The sequence below is a fragment of the Arachis ipaensis genome, chromosome B06 (genome assembly GCF_000816755.2).
Source record: "Arachis ipaensis cultivar K30076 chromosome B06, Araip1.1, whole genome shotgun sequence".
In the NCBI taxonomy this organism is placed as follows: Eukaryota; Viridiplantae; Streptophyta; class Magnoliopsida; order Fabales; family Fabaceae; genus Arachis; species Arachis ipaensis.
This window is the reverse complement of record NC_029790.2, coordinates 28,604,681-28,625,273: the sequence shown is the minus strand read 5'-3', so window position 1 is coordinate 28,625,273 and position 20,593 is coordinate 28,604,681. Positions and strand designations below refer to the sequence as shown.

Sequence of the window (20,593 nt, the reverse complement as noted above, 5' to 3'; positions counted from 1 at the left end):
GTTGTGATCATCAACAATGGCGCCAAAGACTTGGAGCTCTCAAACATGAATCACACTTTGTCACAATTCCGCACAACTAACCAGCAAGTGCACTGGGTCGTCCAAGTAATAAACCTTACGTGAGTAAGGGTCGATCCCACGGAGATTGTCGGCTTGAAGCAAGCTATGGTCATCTTGTAAATCTCAGTCAGGCAGATTCAAATGGTTATGGAGTTTAAGGTGATGAAAATAAACATAAAATTAAGATAGAGATACTTATTAAGATGAACCGTCAGTTGTCCAAACTCGAACAATCCCCGGCAACGGCGCCAAAAACTTGGTGCACGAAGTTGTGATCATCAACAATGGCGCCAAAGACTTGGAGCTCTCAAACATGAATCACACTTTGTCACAATTCCGCACAACTAACCAGCAAGTGCACTGGGTCGTCCAAGTAATAAACCTTACGTGAGTAAGGGTCGATCCCACGGAGATTGTCGGCTTGAAGCAAGCTATGGTCATCTTGTAAATCTCAGTCAGGCAGATTCAAATGGTTATGGAGTTTAAGGTGATGAAAATAAACATAAAATTAAGATAGAGATACTTATGTAATTCATTGGTGGATTTCAGATAAGCGTATGAAGATGCTTTGTTCCCCTTGAACCTCTGCTTTCCTATTGCCTTCTTCCAATCATTTATACTCCTTTCCATGGCAAGATTTATGTTGGGCATCACCGTTGTCAATGGCTACATCCCATCCTCTCAGTGAAAATGGTCTTGATGCTCTGTCACAACATCGGCTAATCAGCTGTCGGTTCTCGATCATGTCGGAATAGGATCCATTGATCCTTTTGCGTCTGTCACACGCCCCACAATCGCGAGTTTGAAGCTCGTCACAGTCATTCCTTCCCAGATCCTACTCAGAATACCACAGACAAGGTTTAGACATTCCGGATCTCAGGAATGACTGCCATTAATTCTAGCCTATACCACGAAGGTTCCAATCTTAGATTAGAAACCCAAGAGATATGCATTCAAGCTTGTTTGCATGTAGAACGGAAGTGGTTGTCAGTCACGCGTTCATAGGTGAGAATGATGATGAGTGTCACGGATCATCACATTCATCAAGTTGAAGAACGAATGAATATCTTGGAGAAGAAATAGACTTGAGTTGAATAGAAAAACAATAGTACTTTGTATTAATTCATGAAGAACAGCAGAGCTCCACACCTTAATCTATGGTGTGTAGAAACTCCACCATTGAAAATACATAAGAACAAATAGTGTAAGCATGGCCGAATGGCCAGCCTCAAAGGTCTATGGACTAAACGTCCCAAGATGTGTATAAATACAATAGCAAAAGGTCCTTTTTATAGAAAACTAGTAGCCTAGGGTTACAGAAATCAGTAATTAATGCAGAAATCTTCTTCTGGGCCCACTTGGTGTGTGCTTGGGCTGAGCATTGAAGCTTCCATATGTAGAGAATTTTCTTGGAGTTAAACGCCAGCTTTTGTGCCAGTTTGGGCGTTTAACTCCAACTTTTGTGCCAGTTTTGGAGTTAAACGCCAGAATTCTTGAGCTGACTTGGAACGCCTGTTTGGGCCATCAAATCTTGAGCAAAGTATGAACTATTATATATTTCTGGAAAGCCCAGAATGTCTACTTTCCAAAGCAATTGAGAGCGCGCCAATTAGACATCTATAGCTCCAGAAAATCCACTTTGAGTGCAGGGAGGTCAGAATCCAACAGCATCTGCAGTCCTTTTTCAGCCTCTGAATCAGATTTTTGCTCAGGTCCCTCAATTTCAGCCAGAAAATACCTAAAATCACAGAAAAACACACAAACTCATAGTAAAGTCCAGAAATATAATTTTTAAATAAAAACTAATAAAAATATAATAAAAACTAATTAAAATATACTAAAAATATACTAAAAACAATGCCAAAAAGCGTATAAATTATCCGCTCATCACATACCAACCACCATATCAACCATGCTTAGAGCCACCACCATTCCCACACCAATACTCCCAAGAACCACAAAGTTCATACACACCACCTCAAGAATTTCACCAACATGAACCACCTTCTAATTACAACAACCTTCCCTCAAACAATGAACCCTCTCTTCCACCACCACCTCCCGATGAAGCCCTCACGCTAGACTTAAGAGATCTTGAATCTTATATCTTAAGGCAACACGAGGAGGATGAAAAGAAGTTTAAGGAGTTGAGAGCTAAGATGGCTATCATGGTAGAAGCCATTGGTAACATAGTCTCATCCCGCCTAAGCCTATGCGATCAAAGAACTCCTATTGTTGAATATGGAGAAGCAACCAAAGAGCTTAGTAAGGGAGTGACTTTGAAGCTCCAAGGTGAGGAAGAGGAGTTAAAGCAAGAAATGCAACAAGAGGAGGATGTAGAGATTATTGAACAAAAGGAAGTCGTGGTTGGAGCTTTAGGATATGTTGAGTACATAGAGGAATCACAAATTGAAGAGCCTTCTTCCATGGAGTTCGAAGTTGATGTTGAGGAGGAGAGTGCACAACCTTCAAGGAACAATGTGATTGGAGAATTGGAAGAAGTGTTCCAAGCAACAAGCCCTCCTATTTATGATGATTCCGAATCAACATATGATCCTTTTGAGCTTAATGAGTCCTTCCCCAATATGCTTGGAATTGATGATGAGGTATACTTCACTAAGCCTCCTATCTATGATGAGAGTGATGTGGAAGAGGTAGAAGAACTTGGTGAAGAAGAATGTGAACTTGAGGAAGCTTGGCAAGAGGTAGAACTTGAAAAACCTTGCCAAGTGGTGGAAGCCTCTAGAAGAGGATGGACGGGAGTGGAGCACGCCTTGTCAAGATCATTGGGAATTCCTCCACCTAGGTTGTCATCTATTCCTTCATTTGAGTGGGTAAAACTTCTAACTCTTAGCTTTATTATCCCACTTGAATATGGTTTGCTTGAGACGGATGACCAACTTAGGGTGCTTTGTGGAATTAAGCGTAAGAGGAGGATGTTTAGTGGTTGGCGTTGTAAGTCTAGGCTCATTATGGTGAAAAGCTCAAAATTGAGGAGCATGAATTGGTGTAGTGCTCAATTGGATGGGTCTAGGAGGGTAGTTTGGTGCCTTCTTCAGAATTCATCTCTCTTGCCACCCAGAGGAAATCACCATGATCAACTCAAAGACGGGTGTGAAAACAAAGTGTGGGATCCTGGATCGCATTTGGAAGATCAACTTTGGGAGCCTATGGTTTGTGAAGAACTCCATCAAAGCTTGGAGTTATTAAATTTGAATGATGAAGCACAATGGAAGTCCAAGCATTGGTGGATGTTCAAGGATGGATTCAAGCACAAGCCACCTTGATGAGGAGATCCCCATAAGTCCAACTTAAGGACAATAAACAAAAGTGCTAGGTGGGAGACAACCCACCATGGTAAACTCTTTCCTTTTTCTCTTTTGTATATATTGGTAAAATAGGTTTAATTCCTTGTTTTGATTGCTTAGTTGAGTTTATTTGGGAATCTAGTAGGTTAAATAAGGTTTTATGATGTTTTGGTAGCTGTTTGGAGGTTTGGAATGCTTGCTTTGGTGTAAAAACATAGAAAAATTTTGAAAAACAGAGCACCATCCAGCACACGCGTGCTTCATGCGTACACGTGAGTCAAGCCATTTCGACCATCCACGCGCACGCGTCATGTATGCGTATACGTGGATTGAATTTTTCCACTTCCCATACATTCACCCGAGAGTTGTGCCTGAAGTGTGCCAACTTTGTGCCCCAGGGCACGCGCACGCGTACCTTGCGCGTACGCATCGACTCTCTGCTTTGCCATGCACGCGTACGCGTCGCTTCCATTTCATCAATCCACGCTTACGTGCACATGATGCGCACGCGTGGATTGCTCTGTTTCACCCACCTTCTTTTCTTCTCTTCTTTCCATTCCTTTCCTTCTTCTCTTTTCTCTTTTTTTCTTTCCACCTTTCAAACATCATCCAACACTACCAAACACCATGTAACACCATTTCTTTTAGTTAGTTAGTTTAATTTTTGTTTTTCATTATAAGTGTTGGATTACTAATCTTGTCTACTATTTACTGCTGCTTAGTACTAATAGGATGTTATCTTAACATCATTATAGTTAATTGTCATTGTTGGATTTCTTTGTTGAGGGTGTATTTGGTTATTGGGTTTGGAATTTTTTATGTTTACCAAGTACATGGTACATTGCCTTCATGCATCTTAACTCTTTGAATTGCATGTTTTGGCCACCATGCATTCATCATCTATTGTTAGGCAATTGTACATTATCAATGCATTTTTTTAGGATGCTTATTCTAATTGATCATCACCTATTTCATGCATTGAGATTGTGGAATTGAGAAATTGGATCGAAAGCTTACCTAATGACATATTTTTGAGCTTTTCAAGCTTTGTGGACCATGCTTGCTATGTGATTGATTTTTGACTTCTATATCCTTTTTCCTAAGTTCCATAGCATCCATGTGTTTCAACTCTATGTCACTTAGGTGTTGCAACAACTTCAATATGTGTCATTATTTGATGTGTGAGCTCTCTATACCATTTTGTTCATCAAATTTACTTACACATCAATCAATGTCCATGCATTATCCAATTTCATAATTGCTTGATTTTTGCTTGAATGCTTTTATGCTTCTTCACTACTTGTTGGGTTGTTTTAGCCTATGAGTATTTTAAAGTATCTCAAGCACACTAGAATGAGTGAAGTGCATGTTTTCTTTTGTGTAATTGTGACATAACTTTTTGTACTAGTGTGTGTGTGTATTCTAAACCGCGCGCAATTTTAGAACCCACACACCTATCTTTCATCAATGTCACACCAATTCACTCACTCAATTCTAGTGATTCACCTCATTCCAACAATTCACGCTTCCTAGCTTTTGTATGTTTTCATCTTACGGTGTTTATTTTTTTTATCATGATCGATGCACCATAAGCAAAAATAGAAGCGAGAGGAAGAACACGCAGCAATCGGTTGACCTACCAGATGAAGGTGGCAACTCGGAGAGTCGCCGTACCCCCTTGCTCATTTAGTGCACCGAGGACGGTGCAAACTTTTAAGTGTGGGGAGGTCGTTCGACCACTCGGCATTTTTGGGAAACAAGTTTCTAATCCCAACACTTTTGTATTTCATTTTAGGATTTTTAGTTGCGTTTTCTCATTTTGCATATGTATATATTAATCTTAGTCAAAATCATGATATTTTCCAAGGATTTTATCTATAGGGCACCCCGGGCACCCCAATTGATTGAAAAATTTTTTTTTAGAACTTGCTTGAATTATATACTTTGTGGATCATGTTTTGAGCTAAAAACACAAGCATGTAAATTTTGAGCCTTAATTGTGTGGTTACATCATACATAACCACTTACTTTCCTTCTTGTGTGCATTATTCTCTTCCTATGATTGTAATCCTTGATTTGTTTGATTCTTTATGTCCATTATTTTGTGTATACATGCATTTGTATGATTGAGGCCATTGTTCAAATAGCTCACTTACCCAAATAGCCTACCTTTTATCTTCTATTGTTAGCCAATTTTGAGCCTATGCTTAACCCATTTGTTCTTAATTGTAGCACATTACAAGCCTAAGTGAAAAACAATAAATGTCCTTAGTTTGGATCTTTGATTAGCTTAGGCTAGTGAGAGTGTTCATCATTTGATTTTGGAAAAGTTAGGAACATTGGGTAGAGATAAAAGTGTGTTTACGTTTTTGTTGAAAAATCTTGGGAATTGGGTACATACTCATGTATTAATCATGTGTAAACCATATGCATTGATGTTCTTGTATATATTTTAGTTTGAAAAAAAAATGAGAAAAACAAAAAGAAAATATATATATATATATATATAAAAGAAGAAAAAGAAAATATATAGAAAAGAAAGAAAAAGAAAAGCAATAAAAAGGGGACAAAAATGTCCCAAAGTTCAAAGTTCAATAAAAATCAATGCATATGGGTAGTGATAAAAAAAAAGAGAACGTATGAGTGTGTGGAAAAGTGAAGAATGGGTAGTTAGGTTTGTTTAGAATTGTATAGGTTGTCATAGTTAGGTGAGAAGCTTAAGTTAATCAAAGATTCAAATTTCAAGCTCACTTGACCATATGCACCCTACCTTAACCCTAGTCCCATTACAACCTATGGGAAAGGCCTCATGATATTTGTATGCATGCATAAAGTAATTGTTGATTGTTAGATGAAAAACAAATATTGGAAAGCATGATTAGGGAGAATCGAGTGAATCAACCCCATACACTTGAGTGCCTAGAGCGGATACACATCCAGCGAGGGTTCGATCACTCAATTACATGTTTCCACCCATGATCATCTTTTCTTGCAAGTTTGTAAAATATTTCAACGATTCAATCCAATTGTGGTTTTCTTTGATTGCTATTGCCTTAGCCCTTGTGCTTGCATGTGTATTCTTGGAGATTGATTTATTTTGACTGAGCCATTGCATTCATATAAATAGGTTGCATATAGATAGATTGCATTTAGTCAGTTTGCATTGAATAAATGTTCATACCCCTTGCATCTTTCTTGATTTTAGCATGAGGACATGCTTAGTTTAAGTGTGGGGAGATTTGATAAACCCCAATTTCGTGGTTTATCTTGTGCTTATTTTAGGGGATTTTATCACCTTTTTCCACATTTATTCAATGAAATAGCATGATTTTGTAATTCTCCCTTGAATTGTGCTTAAGTGTAAAACATGCTTTTTAGGCCCTTAAATTGGTGATTTTAATTCACTTTAATTCCATTCGATGCCTTGATGTGTTTGTTCAGTGATTTCAGGTTCATAAGGCAAGTATTGGATGGAAGAAATAAGGAGAAAAGCATACAAAGTGGAGAATGCATGAGGAAACAAGATTTGGGAATGCATCGATGGGCGTGCACACGTACAAGGCGCGCACACGCAGAAGTGGCTTCGTATAGAGACGCGCACGCGTACATGACGCGTACGCGTGGATGAAGAAACAGCCAATCGACGCGCACGCGCACATGGCGCGTATGCGCCGATACTCACACGTGACCCACTTATAGGCAAAACGCTGGGGGCGATTTCTGAGCTATCCAGGCCCAAATCCAACTTATTTCTGAGTGTATTTCATGCAGAATTGAAGTCCAAGCAAGGGGGAGCAATTGTTTGAAGTCTTTGCATCATGTAGCTTAGTTTCTAGGGAGAGAAGCTCCATCTTCTCTCTAGAATTAGGGTTCCTAGGATTAATTGCATCATATATCCATGTTTAATTCCTTGCTTTCATCTTGTTTCTTCTAAATTTTCATGCTCTAGTGATGTGATCTTCTTGTTCCCTCTTCTTAATTTTCCTTTTCATGCCTCTTTGTTTAGGATTGATGAACACTTGTTGGATTTAGATTTTCTATTAATATAATTGATGTTTGATGTCTTTTATTACGAATTCGAGTTGTTGATCTTGTCTCCTTGCAATTTGTAGTTGGTAGATTTTACTATTTCTTGTCATTTATTATGCTTTCCTTTTATGCCTTCGAAGTGTTTGACAAAATGCTTGGTTGGATGTTAGAGTAGATTTTGAGCATTCTTGGCTTGGAAAGAGTAATTAGGCAATCTTGAGTCATGAAAACCCAACTTATGTTGGTAATCTAGAGTTGTTAGCTAGTATGATTTCCATTGACTCTAATCTCTTGCTAATTCAATTAGTAGGTGATTGGGACTTTTGGATTGAGATTTGCTAGTCTTATTAGACTTTCACCAAGTATGAGAATAACATGATACCTTCCTCCATCATCGGGGATGACGTAATAAGATAAATTCTTGTTTATCATTGTGATATGATTGATTAGTCTTGTTTGACGTTTTCCCTATGTGAAGATAACATGATACCTTCTTCTATTTGTTGGAGTTTACTAAATAGGGTGAATTAATCATTGTATGACTAGGATATAAAGCCTATATTCTCAATCTTTGCCATGAATGTCTCCCTTTATTACTTGCTTTCTTTAGTTACTTGCTTGATTTAATCTTCTTGTCATTTAAATTCTTGTCCATTTACTTTCTTGCCCCTTTATCAATCATACCCCCTTTGTTCCTTCATAGCCAATAAGCATACACTTCATTGCAATTCCTCATGAGACGACCCGGAGTCTAAATACTTCGGTTAATTCTTATTTGGGATTTGTTCTTTGTGACAACCAAAATTCTTGATGTGAGAATTGTGTGTTGGTGTAGAACTATACTTGCAACGAGAATTAATTTTGAGAAATTCTATACCATCACAACAAATCTCGTTCATCAGTGTGCCACAAACCGAAATCCAGTCAATTTTAGAGGCCTACCAGTTGATAGATGATAATTGCTCGATGGTTTAGAATTTCTCTAGTTGAAATAAGAACTTCGTTGTAAGCATAGCTCCAAACCAACAAACAATTCTCACATAAAAAATTTTGGTTGTCACAAAGAATAAACCCCAAATAAGAATTAACCGAAGTATTTAGACTCTGGGTCGTCTCACAAGGATAGCAATGAAGTGGTTAGTTATTGGCTATGAGAAAGCAAGGGGGAGTTTGATTAACAAGAGGGCAATAAAATAAATGGCAAGAAAAGTAAATCAAACAAGCAATTAAAAGAAGCAAGATAAGGGACTCTTGGCTAAGACTTAGGTAATTGAGATCAATATCCTTGTCACAATTCAAACATTGATAATTATGTGGAACCGAGCTCATTAGGTCTACCCACTAAAGCCTTAAGTACGTAATGTCTACTTCTAGGCTTAGAGTATGTCAAATGGCTTGATCAACATCAATCCATAAGTCCCAACCTAGCTACTAATTGACTTAGTAGTAGGCTAGAGTCAATGATTATCAAATTGATCCCCAAGGGTTCTATAATTAACAATTCAACAAAGCCCAAGGACTCAAGATCACTCAATCCCCTTAGCCTAGGCCAAGGGTCAAGAGAACTACTCAAAAACTATAGGAAGCATTATATCAAACACCTAATGTGCAATAAAAGTAAACATTACAAAATGCTAAAATTAAGGAGAACCATAACTATCATAAGCAAGAACTCAACAATAGCAAGCAAGATCAACATGAAAGAAACATCAACATCAAATTGTATTAATTGTAAACCAAATCCAACATGAGTTCATAATCACAAAGGAAGACAAAATGAGAAATTAACATTACAACTAAAGAGATCAAGACATAGACATGAGAAATTATAAAAGAAGCAAGATGAAAGCAAGGAATTAAACATAGATCTATAACAATTTAACCTAATCCTAACCTAATTCTAGAGAGAAGAGGGAGCTTCTCTCTCTAGAAAACTAACTAAAGGCTCATGTTGACTAACTAATTGCTCTCCCTTTGCTTGGACTTCAATTCTGCATGAAATACACTCAGGAACAAGTTGGAATTAGGCCTGGGCAGCTCAAAAATCGCCCCAGCGTTTTGCCTTTAAGTGGGCCACATGTTGGTATCGGCGCGTACGCGCCATGTGCGCATACGCGTCGATTGGCTATTTCTTCATCCGCGCGGACGCGGCATCTATGCGTGCGCGTCTCTATGAAAAATCACTTCTGCGCATGCGCGCCTTGTACGTGTGTGTGCCCATTGATGCATTCCCAATCTTTGTTTCTTCATGCATTCTCCACCTTGTATGCTTTTCTCCTCATTTCTTCCATCCAACACTTGCCTTATGAACCTGAAATCACTCAACAAATACATCAAGGCATCGAATGGAATCAAAGTGAATCAAAATCACTAATTTAAGGGCCTAAAAAGCATGTTTTTACATTTAGGCACAATTCAAGGGAGAATTACAAAACCATGCTATTTCATTGAATAAATGTGGGAAAAGGTGGTAAAATCCCCTAAAATAAGCACAAGATAAATCACGAAATCAGAGTTTATCACCACTCTTCTGAGAGTGGTGGATACTTTGGTCCTCAAAGAACTGCTAGAAAAATTTTAGACTACAGATTTTGGTGGCCCACACTTTTTAAGGATGCTAATATTTTCTGTGACGCTTGCCACTAATGCCAAAGGTTTGGAAATATATCCAAAAGGGATGAGATGCCCCAACAACTTATGTTGTTTTGTGAGATTTTTGATGTTTGGGGTATTGACTTCATGGGTCCATTTCCAAACTCAAATGGTTTCTTATACATTTTGTTAGCTGCGGATTATGTTTCTAAATGGGTGGAAGCAATTCCTACGCATACTGATGATGCTAACATTATTGTTTCTTTTGTTAGAAATAATATTATTTGTCTCTTTGGATCACCACGAGCAATCATTAGTGATAAAGGCTCTCATTTTTGTAACAGAAGAATGATAGGGTTGCTGAAGAAACATGGCATTATTCACAAGGTGGTGATGGCTTACCATCCCCAAACCAATGGACAAGCCGAGGTGTCCAATAGGGAGATCAAGCGCATACTAGAGAAGATTGTAAAATCTCATCGGAGGGACTGGAGCTCTAGGCTTGGAGATGCGCTCTAGGCTTATCGGACTGCATATAAGACACCCATCGGCATGAGTCTGTTCTGCCTAGTCTACGAAAAGGCTTGTCATTTTCCGGTAGAGGTGGAACACAAAGCTTACTGGGCTGTGAAGGAATGCAACTCAGGATTGGAAGGAGCCGGAATTGAAAGGAAGTTGCAACTAGAGGAATTGGAGTGCCTTCAACTAGAAGCGCATGATAACTCGAGGCTCTACAAGGAAAAGGTGAAGGCGGTCCATGACAAAAATATCAAGAGTAGAAAGTTTAGAGCTAGGGATCAGGTCCTTCTCTACAACTCAAGGTTGAGGTTACAGGTAAGCTGAGGTCAAGGTGGGATGGGCCTTACGTTGTGGAGAAGGTGGAACCGTATGGAGTTGTCCACCTAAGTCACCCCTCAAGCCCCACCTTCTTCAAAGTCAATGGCCACCATTTGAAGCTGTATTGTGTGAAGATGAAGAACAACAAGGAGCTGGAAATCTTCCTCTTGAAGGATCCAGCAAGGGACGAGAACTGAGCTTATGGACCGTCCAACTTAAGGACGTTAAAGAAAAGTGTTAGATGGGAGGCAACCCACCATGATATGATCTTCCCTTTTTATTAGTCTATTTTATTTATGTCAGTGTTAATTTCCAATTCTGCATGTTTACCTTTACTTTGCTTTATAAAAAAATGTGCATATGACGCGCATGCATCCTATGGAGGTTCGCTCTCAATTAAAATGAACAGAGAGTTAGGCTAGAACTGTGCGAGAGGGGTGCCTGGCGCACAAGCCACCCCACGCATACGTGTGATCCACGCATACGCGTCACCTGTAATTTTGTCAATCAACGCGTGTACGTCAGCGACACGCACACGTGGTGTGAAAATCTGCGTAAACTGTTGATTTGAACAGAGAGTTGTGCGGGCATGATGCTGGAACTGTGTGTTTGGCACGACGAGTGGTCACGCGTATGCGTGACCGACGCTTATGCATCACTCAATTTTTTCCACCCACGCGTACGCATGGGCGACGCATGCGCGTCATAAGCACCGCGTCACTTAACTCAGCGCGCCGCCTAGATTTCTTCTCTTTCACTCTTCTCTTCTTTCTCTAATCCTAATTCTTCTTCTTTCTTCTTCTCTCTTTCCCCCTTCCTTCTTATTTCTTTCTTCTTCTTCTTCTTCCCACCACTACCACCGGCGGACTACCACCGAAAACCACCACCTCCAGTAGCCACAATTTCCTTTCCTTTTCTTCTTCTCTTCCTACTCTTCTCTCATTCTTACTCCCATTTATTCTCCTATTTCCATCTTCTCTTTAAGGTTCCTTTTCTTCCTCTCTTCTACTTTTTCATTCTTCTTTTATTTATTGCATTTGACTATTTTATTTATTTTTAATTTTATATAAGCTTAGTTATTTATAATTTCTTTTTTATCCTTCTACCTTGCATTTTTATGTTGGTGTTGGAATTTTATTTGGGTGATTATGTTACTATATCTTAGCCTGTATGTGCTGTGTGGTGTGTTTTGACAATTAGTATCTTATTTTGGGTCTCATATACACTTGGATTGATTACCTTACTTCTTATTTTTAATTTGCACACCAAGTATTTGTGAAAAAGCTCTCATGGTATTTTAAATTATTTTCTATTTTATTCTTTCACCTTGATGCCTCTTTTTTACAACCCTTGCAATCCATGTGTATTGAGTTTATTATTTATTAATTGTCTTTAAATGTTCTCATTATTTTATTGCATGTGACTCTTATTGTTGATATTGATGCTTGAGCTATTCTTCTCATGCTTGTTACTTGCATGCTTTTATCCCTCTTGTATCTAGTTGTTATGATATGCCTTCATAATTTTACTTGATGTCTTACTTGCATGTTGTAGCTACCATGTATTTAAGACACTATCTTTTTATTTGGCATTTATTCTTACTTAGACTCTCTTACTCCGGTGTTTAACTCTCTATATTTGACATTCCTTCTATTTCTTCCTTTTTTAGGATGGCCACCAAGAAAGGAAAAGAAAAGGCTTCTGACAAGACACGGGCGAAGAGGGGAACTAAAAGAGCACCGGCTAAGGCGCAACCGTCCACAAGATCCAAGCCACCTACTAAGAGGGTGAAGAGGACCATCCGAGTTGATGAAGCGGAGAAGGCATTTCCCGCATAGGACTCCGCACGGTTCACTAACCATTACTGTGAGCGGATGTTCCCCGTCTTAGCAGAGAGAAGCTATCATAATGAGCACCTCTTCATTCTTCCAGCACATTTCATTGACTTAGTGGTGCGCCGCATTGAAAAGAGACAGTTGGGATTCTTAAGAAGGCAGCCGTGAGAAGCCAATCTCTCTTGGATAGTTGAATTCTACTCCAATTATCACTCGTCTACACTGCAGTCTGTTTATGTTTGCCAAAAGCAAGTCCCTATCTCCGAAGGTACCATTCAGAGAGTACTTGATCTCTTACCTAGCCTGGAGGGGTTGGATGCCTATCAAGAGGCCCAGCTTGAGCGCCAGACATACTAGTTTGACTGGGACAACGTCCTTGGAGTCATCGCCTAACCTGACAGCAACTAGATCTATGGACAACACTGGACTCGACCCAAGGGTATCTCTGCCCAAGCACTCACCTTAGAGGCTCGCGTGTGGGCACAGATCATGTCCCACTACATCTTTTCGAGCACTCGTGAGTCCACTTTCACTACTGACATGGCCGTCCTCGTCTGGTGCATTCTCACAAAGCAACCTCTCAACTTGCCCCGACTCATCCGACAGGCTATAGGCCGAATGCAGATCGCGGGCAACCTACCTTTTTCCGTATTGGTTATAGACTTGGTATCTGCAGCGGGAGTCTCCTATCAGATTGGGGATACGAGGGCCATGATTCCTAAGAATGATGAATTTGTCCCGAATGGGAAGTATATCAGACCTCCAGCACCATCTGTGAGCCGGACTGAAGGCCCGTCCTTCGACGCCCTTTCACCTTCCGCTCCACCATCATCTACACCACCACCCACCAATCAGTTGCTACTTGAGATCATTGAGAGGTTAGACCAGCAAGGCCAGCGGATTGAGCAAATGGAGCACCGCAACAAGCGCCGATACAACTACTTGAAGGAGCTCGTTGTTAGTACTCACCCACCTTCGGAAGAGACCGATACACCGGACTCCACTTCACATGATAGCATGGAGAGCCATGACAAGCTGGACAGTAGAAGTGATGATCCCAGCCCCACTTTGCTCATCACTAATGGCACGGAGGACCGTGCCAAGCTTTGAGTGTGGGGAGGTTGGTAATTGACTTCTGAAGGTAACATCTCTCTCTCAACACTAATATTTTATTTTTTCTTTTGTTAGATAGGATAACTTGCATGAGTAGTAGTTGCTTGCATTTAGGTACTACTTGGTTGAAGTGATAAATTTTTTTTCAAGATAATATTTTAGAGCATTTCACTAATTTGAATTAAAATTTTTGATAAACTTGTTTGAAGATATTTAATTTGGAACATGGTTTTAGAGCTCGAACACACAAAACCAGTGAGATTTTGAACCTAGTTGCATTTTATTAACCAATGTTTATTTTGGTGTGTGTTGTTCTCTCTAAAATTGTGATCTATATTTTGCTTGATTCTATATTTCCATGGTTTAATGTATGCATACACTTATGTGATTGAGGCCTTATTTCACTTAGCTCACATATCCATATGGCCTTACCCTATCATTACCCTTTGCAACCCCATGTTGAACCTATTTTATCCCATTTATTCTTTATATTAGCATATCACTAACTCTAAGTGGAAAACAATAAATGTCCCTAATTTGAATCCTTGATTAGCTTAGACTAGTGAGGTATACATGAATTAAGTGTGGAAAAATTGAATTGGGGAATATATGTTAGAAAATTGGGTATTTTATATTCTTATGTGAAAATGTGAATATGGTTGGGCACTTGTTCATGCATCTAATATTTTAATCATATGCCTTCTTTATGCATATTAAAAAAAAAAGAGAAAAAAAAAAGAAGAAGCAATAAAAAGGAGACAAAATACCCCAAGTGAAGTAATTAAATTAGTACATATGATTTGTATTCAAAAGACATTAAGGTGCATGAATTTGTGACAAAAATAATCAATGGGTAGTAGGTTTTGCATTGTAATGACTTGGAATGTCTTAGGTTAGGTGAGAAGTTTAGGTTAATCAAGGATTCAGATTTTAGTCCACTTAACCAAATACATTCCTACATTGACCCTAATCCCATTACAACCCTTGAAAAGACCTCTTGATATGTGTATTGTGCATTAAATTGTGTTGATTGGTAGAAGAAAAGCAAGCCTTAGAAAGCAAGATTAGTAGAGAACTGAGAGAATCGACCCTTAAACACTTGAGTGATTAGAGTGTATACACTTCCAGTGAGGGTTCAATGCTTGACTCTGTATTCCCGGCTTTCATGAGCTGTCTTCTTGCAAGTTTACTTGTACTTTGTTTTGTGATCCAAATTAGTAGAATCTAGTTTATGTTTGTCTTGGAGAATTTGTTTACTTTTAACCAAGTAGGTAGAAGCATTTTCGCATGTAGTTGCATTCATATAGATAGGTTGCATTGCATGAGTCCCACCTTTTTCCCTCAACTCTTTTGGTCTCCTTAAGCTTAGCATGAGGACATGCTAATGTTTGAGTGTGGGAAATTTTGATAAACCACGATTTTATGATATATTTTAGACTGAATTGAGTGGGTTTTGTCAACTATTCTCACACTTATTCATATAAATTTCATGTTTTTCATTTCCTTCCCAATTTTGTGCTATGATTGAAAACATACTTTCTAAACGTTAAAATTGTTAATTTTTAATTCTCCTTTATTACCATTTGATGCCGTGATGTGTTTGTTAAGTGTTTTCAGGTTTACAGGACATGAATGGCTTAAAGGATGAAGATGAAGCATGTTAAAGTGGAAGGAACACAATAAACTAAAGAGCTAAGAAGCAAGGAGCGATGCGCACGCATGGCTGATGCGTGCGTGTGATTTGGAGCGTTTTGTAGCGACGCGTATGCGTGAGCGACGCATACGCGTGACCAGCATAGAAGTCCAGCGACACGTACGCGTGACCGACGCGTACGCGTGACAGAGCGTCACGTGCTGCACTTATCAGAACTCACTGGGGGCAATTTTTGGGCTGATTTGGACCCATTTTTAAGCCCAAAAACACAGACTAGAGGCAGGGGTAGAGGGAGACTAAAGACACTTCACTTTCACTTTAGTTTTAGTTTTAATTTTGAACTATGGAGAGAAAACACTTACTTTTCTCTAGTATTTGATGTTCTTAGTTTTGCTTTGAATTAGATCTAGAGAGAGCTACTACTACCTTCCATTGAAGTCAATTTCCTCTAGTTTTCTTTTCTAATTTCTTTATTACTCTTTTCTATTTGATTATTTTGCTTCATGTTTGGATCTTGTCACCCTTCAATTCAATTAATGCATTGAATTATTTTTATGTTTAATTTTATTGCTTGTTTAATCCTTGTTAATTAATTGTCAGTGTCAATTTTAATTTTATTAATTTATTATAATCACCATGTCTTTTAATTACTCCCATTATATGTTATTGAAAATGGCATTCATGTTAATAGAGTAGAGCTCCCAACTTGGCTTAGGAGTTGACTAATTGGAAACCCTTGAGTTGTGATACTCAAGTGTAATATGTAATTAGAAATTTCTGGCTAACTTAATTTTCACCAACTCTAGTCCTTCTCCCTGAAGTGACTAGGACTTGTGAGCTAGACCTAGTGATACCCACTTGGGAAAGACAACAAGGATAGAAACTCCAATTATCTCTCCTAACCAAGGTTTTTAATTTCAAATACATAACACCCCTTGCTATTATTTGTTGCTTTAATTCCTAGCCATTTAATTTCCCGTTCTCCAATTCTAAAATTTCTTAGAAAAATCCTGATCAATAATGTGCATCATTGTGTCAACTCTTTGGAAAACGACACGAGATTCTACTCCCGGTTATTTATTTTTAATTGTGACACACTTTTAAATTGATAGTAGAATTTTCGTCGGTTAAGACCATACTTGCAACGCCAATTTTATCAAAAATTCTTAACCGACGTTTTTCCCCCCATCATTGCTTTCTTAACATGCAATGCTCTTTGGCTTTCTCAAACTTTCTTGAATATTTTACAATTTTTTTCTTTATATTTTGAGTTGGTGTTCTTGGATTTCTTACTTTTGGAATTATGATAATATTGGTACTCCTTTGATTTTACTACTAGTGTTGAGTATTTTTGTTGTTGATATTCATGTGATCTTGATATTCACTCTATTTTGTTGTTGTTGTTGTTCTTTTTTTTAGGACTTATTTCTTTTTGTTGTCATGCTTCGTGTGAAACTCGCTGAGATAGTAGATAGTGACCTAGAGGACTCTAATAACAGTTTGGATACTGACTCTCCTGTGGATGATATAGACGATGTTCCTAAAGACTATGCCATTGGATTTTCTGAATCTGTCCTCTAACCTTGGGTTAAATCATCAGACAACGGGGCTACTTTTGTGGATCCTATTCTCATTAAAAATCCTTTTCTAGACCCTCCTTCCTTTGGCTCGTTATTAGATACAGATAAAACTATGAAACCCGACTTTGATTCTTCAGATTGTAGAGTTTTAAGTGAATTTGTTGAGAAGCCTTCATATCAAGTGGGTCCTGCTTTACTTCGTTCTCCGCTGAAGTGCCAAGAATTTCTATGGACATCTTTTAAATCTGAAGCAGCTACCCACGTGAACAAGGTTTGACAGAAGTGGGTATTCACAGTATTGTTTAAAGAGGGTGATGATTTTGTGAGGAGATTGAAGTTTGCTAGTGTTGCTGAGGCTATCCACACATCCGCAGATTGGTTGTTCTCTACCAGCTATTATCATAATTGATTCTCATCACTTCTTTACTTTGTTGCTATATATTGAAGAAGGACTAATTGATTTCTTCTTGGCAGGCTTAGGTGTTCAACGAAGTGGATATGATATGAGTTTACTTTGGTAGAGGTGGTACTCTCAGACTCACACTTTCCTAACTTCTTGAGGTGAGTTTTCACCCACTTTAGAAGATGTTGTGGTTCTTCTTCAACTGCCGGGGTTTAGCTGTGTGGATCTCACTCTTCTTCGCCCAAACTCTGATCTACTTAAACTTGCGAGACATCTTCAAATAAGTTTAAGTGATTCTGGTCGATATGCAAAAGAGTTGTCCAAGAGTAGGCGTGTCAAGAAATTTTCCTCCAAGGATAAGCATCCAAAGACCTGTGGGTCCTCCATGGAAAAAGAGGTGGTTGGCGAGAAGCAAGATTCCAAAAGGAAGAATATTACTGTTAATTATTTTTACTCTAATTGGTCTTGTTATTTGTTTGGTGATTTCCTCAATGGTGAGTTTGTCGCTGCTCTTGTTGTTCCTTCAGATCTTAGGGAAGCTGCTTTCATAGCTTATTGGTTAAGTAAATATGTGTTTTTGGGATTGGGGATTAATATATGAGCCATGGGGTGTTTCTCTTAGCTTGCTTAATCGCTGGAGGAGAACATTTGCCACTGGCTTCTCTCTATCTGGGCAGTTTATATATGCGGCTTGATCAATTTTCTGAGCAGCTCAAAATTGCTCATGGTCGCTTTCCGGTATTAGTTTTTATTGATGAAATATTTCTTCAACTCTTTCAAAATTGTTAGACTTTATGCATTAATGCCAACTCGAAGGAACACACCGATGTAAATGAATTTATGGACGTCCTAACAGGATGTGGTAGCTAAAATTTTTTTCCACCACATGAAACTTATTGTTGGTCTTTATAGGGCCAATTTCTAAGATAGCATTAACACTCCCTCTAGATCTCACACCCATTCCATTAAAAGCATTGAGTCTAACTTGTGTAGGCCTTATCTGACAATCAGAACCTCCAATCTCTAGAAATATATGAGTCGGTGATGAGTATTTTGGTGAAAAATAAATTTCTCCCAAAACACACAAATCTAACCGGCAAGTGCACCGGGTCGCATCAAGTAATAAAAACTCACAGGAGTGTGGTCGATCCCACAGGGATTGAAGGATTGAGCAATTTTAGTTTAGTGGTTGATTTAGTCAAGCGAATCAATATTTGGTTGATGGTTTTGTGACTTGCAGAATTAAATTGCATTGAAGTAAAGAGAATAAGAAATAAATTGCTGAAACTTAAAGAACAAGAAATTAAATGGCAGAAACTTAAAGTGCAAGAAATGTAAATTGCGGAATCTTAAAGTGCAAGGAATGTAAATTGCTTGAAATGTAAAGGGGATTGGGATGTGGATTTGCAGAAATTAAACAAGGAAAAACTAAATTGCATGAAACAATTAATGCTCAGAGCCTTGGGCCATATTCCTTTTGTTTTTGTATTTTCTTTTCTTTCTTTTGTTTTGTTTGCTGCTTCTTGGATCAATAAGTTTTTGAGAATCTCCACAATACTTCTTTGAACTTCATGTCCCGCCTATGAGCTCCCATGCAAGTTTTCACAAGCATGCAACCTCAATACAAAATCATACAACTAGAACCACCACTTCTCCTAATCTTTTGCTTGCCTCAAAATTGTTTAATTCCTCAATCCTTCTTTTCAAAGAACTTTCATGTGATGCATTCTTGAAAATTGAGTGCAAACAAGTTTTGAAGATAAGAATGTTGTGAATGATCAAACATCTTGCTTATTGAATTATAAAGAAAGACTATGCTATGCAGGCAGGGGTAATAAAAAAAAAAACTATGCTATGCAGATAGGCAGGGCATATCAGGATACAATCCAACTTTCAATCACAGCAATATTTGATGTAAAACAATCACTTAACAATACAACCTGTTGGAGTTCACTTGCTTTTTTTCTTCTCATCATCATCATTGCTGTCCTCTAGATTCATCTTTTGTTTCTTTGGTTGATGATGCTTTAATCCTTCCAACAGCTTGTATGGACCTCTGCAATGATATTGAAAGTTGCTTGTTCCCCAAGCACTTGGAAACAATGGTTAATCTGCATGATTTATTTGTGGGCTTTTTGAACTTACTTTGGTGTGGGAACACCAAACTTAGTACCTTGCCAATGGTTAACCATTTGTGATAATTTCTTTTTTTCTTTTTCAAAAGTGATAGAACTGAAAACTAAGAAAAACAGTAAAATGGCTAACTAGTTCATCCAGTATGCTTGAAGCCTACATTATGCAGAAAGTGAGAATATGTGTTTTAATGGGGTTTTGGTGAAACACCAAACTTAGGATCCTGCATTCTCCTTTAGATTGTTTTGGTGTGCAACACCAAACTTAGCTTCTTGCAATATAGATAAAACTGATTAACCTTTTTATTGAAATAGGTATGAAAAGATAGTTACCTCTGGTTGGGTTGCCTCCCAACAAGCGCTCTTTTATTGTCACTAGCTTGAAATCCTTCATCCTCTGATCATGGAAGTTGAGGTCTCTGTTGCCTTTGGTTTCCTCCTCTCACCGTAGGCTTCTCCTTGTTTTCCATAACTGCCTTCCCTTTCAACTCAGCAGCTTTTTCATTGTTCTTCGAGTCATCTTCAGTGGCTCTTAGGGATATATTTCCCTCTCTCTCACCCAGTTTAGCAGGGTTTTGAACCATTTGTTCCATGTACCCTTCAATTCTTTTGAGATATGCCTCTTAGTTTTTCCTTATGTCCTCCTGCTCTATTAATGTCATTTCTTGAATTTTCATAAACCTTTCCATCATCATTTCTAGAACATAGAGTTTTTGGAAGTTTAGGATTGGTTGTGACTGTGTTAATTGTGGTGATTGATGTAAGTCATTTTGGGCAGGTGGTGGGGTAGGATAGGGTTGGAGGTGTGTATATTGGGGTGGTGTGTAGTGATTTTTGTTGGTATGGTGGTGTTTTTGCAGGTTTGGGAAGTTGGGGTTATTATAGTTGAGGTCCCTTTGTTCCTGATGCTGAAATTCCCTAATTCTTAAATAAGAATGTGGTTTCCATGGTGGAAATTGTGTATTCACTGTGGCTGAATGTAGAGAATCAATTTGTCTGGCTATTGATTCCAATTGCTGCTGTGTTTGCTGGTGTAGCTGCTTGTTTTGA

The 20,593-nt window shown here is 38.5% G+C and overlaps 1 long non-coding RNA gene across 1 annotated transcript in view; it reads right to left on the bottom strand.

Annotated features, from left to right (window-relative positions):
• The window catches only part of LOC110263270, a 21,105-nt gene extending 13,014 nt beyond the window's left edge, over nt 1-8,091 (bottom strand). Inside the window, exon 1 of the long non-coding RNA XR_002348614.1 lies at nt 8,057-8,091. This is a non-coding gene — a long non-coding RNA (uncharacterized LOC110263270). The remainder of the gene's footprint in view (nt 1-8,056) is intronic.